Source organism: Nanorana parkeri, unplaced genomic scaffold (assembly GCF_000935625.1).
Source record: "Nanorana parkeri isolate BGI_ZX_2015 unplaced genomic scaffold, ASM93562v1 scaffold337, whole genome shotgun sequence".
Classification (NCBI taxonomy): Eukaryota; Metazoa; Chordata; class Amphibia; order Anura; family Dicroglossidae; genus Nanorana; species Nanorana parkeri.
In genome coordinates, this window is record NW_017306605.1 from 1,062,876 (window position 1) to 1,073,982 (window position 11,107).

Below are 11,107 nucleotides of genomic sequence, written 5' to 3' on the forward strand. Positions count from 1 at the left end.
GAGAAAGCGCCACCCAAAGCAAATGCCTATTTTGCCTTGCAGTAGATACACTTCTGACAGCAGCACATGCCGACATATGTTAGCGCAACGCCACAATACAACTGCATTCGTAATGTGTGATGGGGTGCCATTCAGAATGAATGGCACTGCATCCCACTAATGAGTTTATTGCACATTACTGAAACCAGAGCAAGTCAGTGTGACTGGGGCCTTAAAGTAGCATTTAAGGCTGGGCATTTTTTACCTTAATGCATTCTCTGCATTAGGGTAAAAAATGCCCAGTGCCTTTTTGACTCCCCCGTCCCACCCCTACACTTGCCTTATTAACACTGCTTGTCACTACCGCCGGTCCCCAAAGCGTGGTCCTCCAGCCTTACCTTCCTGGTTCCTGGTTAAGGATATTAGGGCAGAGGAGGAATAGGCTTCTTCTGCCATCAGTCAAACGTTTGGGTGGAGATGAGGGGCCTACCACAGGCATGGCTGGGAACGTGTACACATGGGTGCCTCCACAGCAGCCGTCTAGCTATTGGTGGCACCCTGCAGGGGGTGGGGGAGAGAGGATGCGGAGACTCACTAGAAAACAAGGAATTGAGAAATAAAAAAAAAAAAAAGAAATCTGCAATAAAGATGGCCTCCCAGTGATTAGGAAAAAAAACAAGAACCTAAAGCTTTAATATCACTTTAAGCTTACCATACACATTATAATCTGATTGTATAATTCACACGCTCTTTCACATGTGCTGCAAAACCAGGCGTTAGAGAAGTGTGTTTAACGCCTCTCTGCCGCCTATTAATGCCCATGTTTGATAAAACAATAGCAACTGCCTAGTACAGTTCACATATGGGTGTCAGCGTTGCGTTCCATCGCCGGCAAAAAATAGATTTCATATCATGTTCTGGGGACATTGCCGCTGGAATAATGCCTCCATAGAAGCCTATTGAAGCCCTAGAGCATTGACAAATCATTTCACAGGCAGTTTTGCAATAGGGACCCCAAATTAAATAGTTTAAACAAAAATGTGCATGCGGTCCCCCTCCCGAGCCATACCAGATTCTTTAGATCTGGTGGGAAAGTTAGGAGAGAGTAAAGAAAAAAAATGTGTGTGAGGTTGCCCCTAAAAGTCATACCAGGCCCTTTAGGTCTGGTAGGAATTTTAAAGGGGGAACCCCACCCCCCAAAAATGGGAAAAAAGAACATGGGGTCCCCCTAAAATGCCTACCATACCCTTGATCTGAGCACAGGCCTGGCAGGGCAGGAAAGGGGGGGCCAGCGAGCACCCCCCTCCCTGCACCATATCAGGCCACATGCCCTCAGCACTGGGAGGGTGCTTATCCAGGCCACCTTGTCGCCGTGCCGATGGGGGCAAGGGCCTCTTCCCCACAAACCCTGTGGTGTTGGCTGTGGGGGTGCGGGCAGGGGGGATTATTTGCATCAGGGTACCCCTTTAGTAAAGGTGCACCCATATGTGCCCCCCTTGTGAATGAGTAAGGGTATTTGTACCCCTACCTATTCACGAAAGGGTTAAAGCTAAATGTAAAAAAAAGAGACCAGACTTTGAATAAAAAATCCTTTAATTGAAATAAAAACACAATTAAGGATTTTTGATTTAAATCCTTTCACTACTTGAAGTGGTTAATTAAAAAAAAAACAAAATGGATCCCTCAAAGTAATCCAATGGTCAATCACGGCATCCAGCGTTGTCCACGACGACGACATGTCGAAATGAAAAAAAGCCAGACGTCCGCCAACCTGTCCTCACCCGATGAACACACGCCGCCAAATGTCAGCAGCCAGCCAAGTGTCAAAATGTAGATGAAGCTTAGGGTTGATGTCACAACTGGCTCCGCCCATTTGTTTTGATTCGGCCGTGACTTGAGAAGACCATTGCCCTTTTTTTTATAAAGAGCAAGCCACGATATGTAATTTTGGAAGCAAACTTTTTTCTTTTTCTTTCTAAATCATACATGTGTGTGCATTTTGCTCCTTGCAGAACCATTTTGCCCTTTTTTTTTTAACAAAAGCGTGCTAACTGGCCTTAAAAAAGAGCGGAAACTAAATGATGAGGTTTGGCTCCACTAGATTTCAAGGGGGTTTGGGTACTATGTTCAGAGATTGAACATTTTTTCAAGTGTTTGTCAAACTTCCAGCGATCTCAACTTTGCTTAGTTCACTTATCACTAATAGCAGTCAGTTTGACTCTTAATGCCCACAATGTTCATACAGTAGTGCTATTTAGCAGTGATGTTAAAAGACTTCTGGAGCTTTAAAAATGTGTTTGACTGTATAAAAGACAGCTTTAAGTGAAAGAGTTAGAACCCTTGACATTACTAATCCTGCATTCCTATCCATCATTTGGTAATATAGACCCAAGACGTCTCTCACTGTTGTATAGAAATTAAAATGAAATTGATATATAAACTCTTTCTAAAATCATGTCTGACAGCCAGCGTTATTTGTCTTTAAACCTCAGCATAGCACTTATGGTGCCAAGCCAGATCATTAAGATATTGTTTGTGCTGCTGTGTCTGCAAACCATATACAACAGAGTTAGGAAGTAGGAAAATGCAGGAAAGTAAAATTTCAGAGGAAGGACAAAAATGGAGTAAGGTCATAGGGGGTCAATTAAAGATAGAAAGCACATGACAATGGCATATAAATCAGGAAGGAATGAAACAAAATATAGGTTTAAAAAGTAGCAAAAAATAGAATGCTATTGGAAACACCAAACCTAAAGGGTATACAATAAATTGGAGGGGTACCCTACACTTTTTTTTTGAAAATTGTTTCTGTGGACTGTCAAAAGTAACAAGAAAAATGTCACTTTTTTTCTAATGCCACTTTGCTTAGTAATTTTCTAACACACCCAAAATTAAATAAAATTTTGGATTTGGATGAATCCAAATAATAAACAAATTGACTTTCGCACCTGAATCCTGAAAATAAAGAAAAATATGAAACTAAACAAATTTTTTTGCCAGTGCACATGTCTAAAAACTGAACTGAATACAGGGCAGCATTGGATTTCTAGAAGGATCAGCATGTTTTTTTGCCCTTTTTTTATTTTTGCCCTTTTGCTCTTTTACATTTACAATTGAAAACAACAGTTCATTGTTTGGGTGTGCATACACTTCATGTAGCAAGTGATCTCTATCTTCTTTCATAGAGAAGTCTAGAAATCTCACAACCTTTACAGTAAATAACCTGTTTGGTGCTGGTGACAAGATGATTTATTTACAAGTGATTCACATTTTAAAAGTGTAATGTTACAATATTTGTAAGTTTTTTTTGTGCTCTAAACACAATTAATAAAGCAAAAGGTTTAGGTAATTTACTTTTGATAAAAAGGTCCAATTGATCACATATTGCCATCCTTCTTTAAGACTACAACATACCTTTCCGAACACTGTTTATTTCTACAGCTTACAAATCAGACTAGTATCCCTATGGAGAATACATTCTATGCTGTCAGATTTACCAAAAGGTCAGCAGTTTATTAGTCTTACACTGATTTAATAGAAAGTAGAGGTCTTGTGAGATTTAAGGCTCATTGATTCTTTCAACGTGGCAAAACAGGGAAATTTTAAAGAGGGATGTGTACATCAGTTATGTAATTGAATGTTACGGCAACATAGAATACAACCTTTAAGAGATAATGTAATTTCCTGATCAGTTAGGGTGGTCCACCACCCCTATGAACCATATAAAGGTATAAAATCTCATAAAACCACTCTTTCTGTTTTTTGTTTCTGATTGCCCCTTACCTCCACTTTCATGTACAATGCAGACAGACAAGATTTTTAACATAAAGGTAGGAGTAGTGATGACAAACATGAATTAATATAACTACCCATATTCTTTACAACCAGTGTACATCGCTATAGTGCAGCATTTCCCGAGGTGTATTTCCTCCATCTGGCTAATCCATAGAGAAGTTCAGCCTAAGAACAGAAATGATGCATGAAGTGGAATGATATTCCACTCTAAAGTGTAAATGGAAGAATACGTGATGGTACTCTAATATAGACAATATTGGGGTTGGTGTACAATACTGAGCAAAGTTTGGGAAAAACTGTTGTTTGATAAGTGTATGACAATTAGCCAATAGGAGATACTTAATTGGCAGCACATACCAGTTTCAGATACAAATACATTTATTATTCAGTAGTTCCCACGCACAGTTTGGGTCAAGGTAAGGCAAAAGCCATTCCCAATGAAGGCCAAACTTTGTCAGATTATTTGCTTTTCTTGCATTGTTCATCCAGAAGGAATCTAATTCTCTGTATTTTTTTATGTTTTTCATCATGAATGCACTACTTAGAAAATATCAACTCAATGTTCCGTATTTCTCCTTTTTATTCTTACACTTTCCATTTTGATGTTGCATTACATTAGATGTAGTATTTTGTATTTTTTATTTTACAGAGAAGAGAAAAGATTCAGACTTTTAAGGTACTCCTAGGATCACACCTGTACTTTTTTTATATAAAATGTAACAATTATTTATTTATAAACGTATCTAAAAATGCATGATTTTAAAAGAACAGAAAAAATTGTCTATTAAAAGACCAAAGGATGTAGCCGTATCCTCCCACAATTTTAAAATTACAGTACTTTTTACAGTTTGCTGGATATAAGCTTCCTTATTTTATTGTAGTCCAGTGGGAGGAAAACAAATTTATACACATTTCAAAGAGATCCGCTTCATCAGTAATAGGCTACTGTCTTTCTACAAGAAATGTATGATGAACTTAAAATAATCTCTAAGATGGCAATATCCACCACTATCCATCATCCAACCATGGGCGCGGACAGGGAGGATTTACACATGCAAATTACACAGACATTGATATATAAGAGAAAAACGATAGACATACATTTAATTGGGGAAAAAGTACAGGTATAGTTACCCAAATAATTCTCACATGAAGGCCCCATTCTGGTGGTCTAAAAGACTAACTTTTCCCTTCCTGCTCCTTGATTAATATACCACTGGTCTTCATAGAAATGCATTGAGAGACATCGATTGGTGGCCTCCCAATGCTTAATTTATTCAGATTGGAATTCTTTAATGGGGATTGGATGCTTTCAAATACACTTTGTTAGAACTCCCAACCCCTTTCTATGCGATTTTTCAGGTGGGCAGGTGTCCTTAGGCTAACCCCAGGCCAAGATTTTATCTAAACCAGGGGGACAATCTGGTTATTTAGTACATAAAATAATCTTTTGAAGGTCTCAGCCAGAGACAAAAGAGTGTATGCACTTATTGTGAGAATCAAGGGTCTCGACTTCAAAGTGTTCATGGAATTAAAGCCTATGAAATATCTACCCTTTGATACGAAGTCTTTGATACATTTATGATACAAAGTCTTTGATACATGTTTGCGACCAGAACGTATTTATGTATGTATGTGTGTTTATATCTATATATATGGAAATAAAAATATATTAAATAAAGTCTTCATGGATCTCATTGTCTCTTGTCTTGACCATTTACCATTAACAGACTACGCCTAATTACATTCAAAAATCCCCATATAATCAGTTCCTCAGGACAGTATAAACACAATTTCCCTACTCTCCTATTCAGCCACCCAACATAGAATATGTTTAATTACAAAAATTATATACATATGTTCATGGAGATTTGATATGAACCTCATAAAAGTAACATTAGGTAGAGTAAAAGTACTTAATTACTACTTGTATCCATGGACAACAGGTACATTCACCACATTTGTATGTGCATATCTTCCCTTCCTTACAGGGGTCTTGTACATCATTTTGATTCATCATGCATGAAATTCAGAGTGTTGGAAAGAGTACATGAGAATAATAGGTGAGGGGATACTGATGCAGAAGTACTTAGGAGGGAAACCAGGTGAATATATACACTACTGGTGACTAAATCTCCAGGCCTGAATGAGGTTTTAAGTTGCAAACCGTTCTTATGCTAAAAGCAAAATGTTTGATTTCTTTGTAGCAATTACAGACTGAAGCTATAGAATATGCAAAAATGATTTGTCAATAAAATATAAGGTGAATGAATCTTTTACTTTAGAAAGTTAAGTCTAGTATGTTTACAAAACGATGTTAATGGGGATGTCCACTATGTTGCATTCTGATCATGGGCGCGGATGTGGGGGGACCTATATAGGGGGAAAGAAGTTGTTTAGAGATTTTGGACATTTGTGGCTTTATAATGTGGATTGTTTCCCTTTAAGATTAACCAAGCTTGAAAAGCTTTGGAATGTACCCTGAGTGTCATTGGTTAGAAAGGGGTCAAATGATTTGGATGTATAACTTGTATTTCCTAGTAGGAAGTGACACATGTTCTGTAGATTGATGTTTCTTGAGATTTCCTCCCCTATGCACATGCACATGCGCTTCAAGCCTCTTTTTGGGCAGATGTGCGCGTATGCGGCAAACGGCCCCAAAGCCGGACGTGATGTCATAATGGCACTTTTGGCGTCCGTCGAAGAGGGATACATAAGGGGTGGGGGGTGGGGGGGTTGAGAGATGGTCACTCTCAGATGGTTGGAATTCAGGAGCGAGAAAAAGGAAATTTGACATGTATTTGGTAAGAAACAAATTTATGGAGACTTTTTTGTCTTGTTTTGTGATTGGGTGTACCCATGTGAAAGGGCCTGTGTAACTCTCCTTCTTTGAAGGAATTGCTACTATTTAAATATATGACTCACATATATACTCACATACTTCATTAGTAATTGAGATGTTTACCCTAACGTATATTGTAATGATTCTGTTTAGAGGCAGTGTTGAAAGCCCAAGCGATCGGTCATAGAACATACATTGAAATTGATAACATCAGGTAACATAATAAACCAAAGCTGGTGCCATATAGTGGGGGGTGGAGGTCATTGTATAAAAATAACTAATCATATTTTTTTATTTGGTCTATGGAACCAGATTAAAATTACTGTACACCATATACTGCAAAAATAGATTAATGCCTATGATAACATCTACATGATTTTTGCAATCCTGTTGTTTATGTGATGACCCTGCCATTCAAATGCCAATGTTACTCCTGTCAACTAATCCAATGATTCCAGTTTAAGTTTCATAAACAGATGACTTTTCCAGAGCTGTGATAAATGACTTCCAGAATAGGTTTGCATAATCAAATTCACCCGAATGTCAATTAACATATGCTGAAAGCATGTATATTAAGAGGCGTGTGTGTATGCCATTGGAATATTCTTCACAAAAGTGCCTTTTGACTGCATCATTCAGTTATTCAAATATAGTGAGAAACAAATTCAGTAAAATAAAGTATGCTTGGTTGCTGTAGGTTACAACACATTGTGCTCTTTTCCTTGTATTCCTGAGCCCAGGAATGCAACAAAAAAGGGCACAAAGTATAAAGTGGAACAATCATGAAAAAGTAGGTTCTTACCATTAAATCTTCTTTGCCTACTTACCTTGTAATTTCAGTTAATAAAGTCATTACCTCGGTTATCTTTATGGTATAGAAAGCCCACCTATATTTTAACTTGTAAATAGATGTTACCACGCATGCAATGTAGCTAATTTTCTTAATCCTGTTTATATATTATGTGATGTTAAAGTTAAATTCTATAATTTATTGCTCAGTAATTATGTGCTCAGTGCACACGCTTGGCATGCCTAATAGGTTGGACTTGATGGACTAATGTCTTTATTCAACCTCAAATACTATGTAACTATGTAACTATGGCATAACTCCCATGTGAATGTACAATAGTTACATCATCAGGTCTCAGCCAATCAATTGGCCTAAGACTCAACACCCATAAATAGATTGGGATGAAGATGGAAGTGCTGATAAAAAGAAGAGCATAGCGCTGGAGGGGAATTGCTTTGCAAATAATGGTAAGTCTGCCATTATGTGCTAAAATGCTGTGCATACTAGCAGATTATGGTTAATCTTTTTTCTTTATTCATTTTCATCGCACTTTACTTTCACTTTTATGCCTCAGTAATTTTTTATGAATGTACTGCATAGTGGCCCTTACTTGGTCAGATAGATGGCGGAAGGGGTGATACTCCAGGGCTTTCTTCTTCACTTGATGGAAGAAAATCTGTCAGGATAGAAATATGGGAACTGCCAGTATTGTGGAACCTGGCCTTGGGGCGGCAGGGGGAGTAAATCCGGCCCTGGGTACAAGCTTGTTCCAGACCAAGGATTTGTCAGTAGAAAAAGATGGATAGAGATAACCAATGTGGAGCTTGCAACATGGAAAACAAATTATCAATGGCAGCTCCCCATATCTCTATCCGGACAGGTTCCTTTTAATGGAATAAGCCTCAAATGATCTTCCATAGCTGGAACGGTGCCTTTGCAAGCTTCTTTGCAAATGGTTCAATACTTCTGCTGTGAAAAGATTTTTTGGCCTTTGCTGACTTAATTTCATCTAAGCTTGATACAGGCCTGTTCACGTGAATATCCTTATGGAGAAGGCTGAACCTGTCCACAGGATGTTTTGATGAAGCAGCTATCTAGAATACAACTTAAAGTAAAATCTCTGCACCCTGACCCATGCTTTCTTTTACTGAACTAGAAAACAAGAGCACAGAAGCACACTGGCATAATGTAGTAGCTCAAAAACCTTTAATGTGAAATGGTGAAAAAAATAAATGCACTCACAAAAGTATTTGTGGTGTAGAAGCCAAAATGCAACTAGAAGGATGGTAATGGGGCAACTGCCCAAGTATCCTCAGGATGGAGCTGCTGTATCAGAAGCTGAGAGTGCTGTGTCCAGAGAGTAAAGTAACAGGTAGCATGCAGCTGTCGGATCCTCTCTCCTCCTCCCTCATTTCCCAGTCAATTCTGTTTCCTATAGTGCCTCTGTTCCACATACAGTGCTAGGTACACGTTTCAAAGAGAACACCACCCCTTCATTAGCCTATTAACATCAGGATAAGCTAAGCTATTTATAGGCTTTTATTAAAACCACCCAAAACTTTCTATAGAAGATCAGTGTGAAAAAAAATAATTGTCTTTTGTCCATTCCAAGCTTCTAAACCTATAACCACATTGCATTCATTTTATTCACCATTTCACATTAAAGTTTTTGTAGTTACTACACTATGCCAGTGTTTTCTAGTTCATATGAGTGCTTTCCCCCCTGTGCTTCCACAGAGCTGCAAGGCTAGACTGTTTTAGTTATATTGTTTCTAATGTTCCTAATTGTGACTGTTTAATTTATTTACTTATTTATTTGTTGTTACTTCATCTTAGCTTGGTTATATTGCTGGGAACGGGCAAATTGTTGATGATTATAAGTGCTGCAACCACACCTGTTCACTACATAGAACCAGTAATTGTCATAATTTTTTTCTTTTACTGAAGATATACCAATGTTTTAAAGGATTTATTTGTGTAAAAATGCAGTGTGGATAATGATACATTAATGCAGCAATCCTAAAGGTCCAGCTGCAAATCTGTTAACAGGCTGAACAAAAATATGTTAACAAAATAATGTGGCGCCTCACTATCATAACTACTACACATGCACATTCAAGGGTCATTTATTAAGTATGTTCAAAAGTGCAAATGTGCTGTAACCCATAACAATCAATCATGCTTCTGTTTTGATCATCAGACTTGCACTAGATCGATCAAAGGTGATTAGTTGCTGCATATTTGCACTTTCCTGGTAATTATCCTCTTCAACAGCTTAATCTCTCAGTGACCATATTTCTTTGTGTTTACATATGGTTTAACAGTGCTATACTATGCTTTCAAGGTTTACCAGAACAGCTTTTATTTCATGTATAATGATTGTTTATTGGTTTTCACAAACTTTTATATCTAAAACATTTGTTTTACAAACCTGAAATAGATACACAACATATGACACATTACAAAGAAGAAATGGGTTTGTCTAGTGATGGAGAGTCGTGGGTCTCGAGTGGAGGCCACATGGTCTGTCACAATTCAATGCCATTTAATTTTAGTTGCTAGTTTGTTGTGATATATTTATATATATAATGTGTGTGTGTGTGTGTATGTGTATATATATATATATATATATATATATATATATAATGTATACCTTGTATTTTGAACTTTGCATGGAATATACAACAATAAAATTGGATTTTTATGGACCTCGGTTTCGTGCGGCTGATTGGAGAGATATTGTTTGATGAGTGGGAGCACACTGCAGCCCTGTTTACCTGTTTAATTGAAAGTCACCAGCACACACGGAGTAGAATCATAAATCCTGGTTCTATTTATTAAATCATCATCACATTGATCATGAAAAGCCAATATTTTGGGGCCATGCAGGGTCCGTTCTTCAGGGCAACATAGTGACCACTATTGTAGTGTAAATTGTAGTAACAAATGTGTCTACTTTCCAAAAAGTGGCCGTTTTGAGGGACTTTTGTACTGTCCTGGCATTTTTATTTGAAAGGTTTTATTACAGAAAGTCTTGCCAAAAGTATCGGGACGCCGGCCTTTACACGCCTTTGAACTTTAATGGCATCCCAGTCTTAGTCCGTAGGGTTCAATATTGAGTTGGCCCACCCTTTGCAGCTATAACAGCTTCAACTCTTAAGAGACCAGACAGAAACTCAAAGTGCAGGTTTAAAAAATAAAAGGAGTTTATTGAACACTACAATAAATTATAAATGGGGAAAAAAACAATGGAGAAAGTCCAGCACGTCTTCAGTGCCAAGCCAGATGTCAGATGTCAAAGTGGGTAGCCAGCCAAACCAGGTCAGGGAACACTGAGAGCAGTATGAACTGAAAACATTAGTCAGTCAGGAACCAGGAGATCAATCAGCCAGAACCAGGGTCACACAAGGAGAACAGGAACAACTGTGGGGCACTTGGTACATTAGAACATGTGCCAGGGTGGAGACTGAATGGACCAGCTGATGGTTAAATAGTGAGCTGGTGTTGCATCATCACTCTGTGACAGGAATTTTCCAGGAGTTTTTGCAGTAGTTGAAGATAACTGGTTTGATCATAAGAGGGTGTCAAAGAGGAACAAAATCATGTCGGAAACACTGCACAAGCCATGTTGCAAGCAACTGGATAAGGAAGGGTAAGAAACCCTGACAGTGGCGAACAAGGGCCTCATCCCCCACATCTGT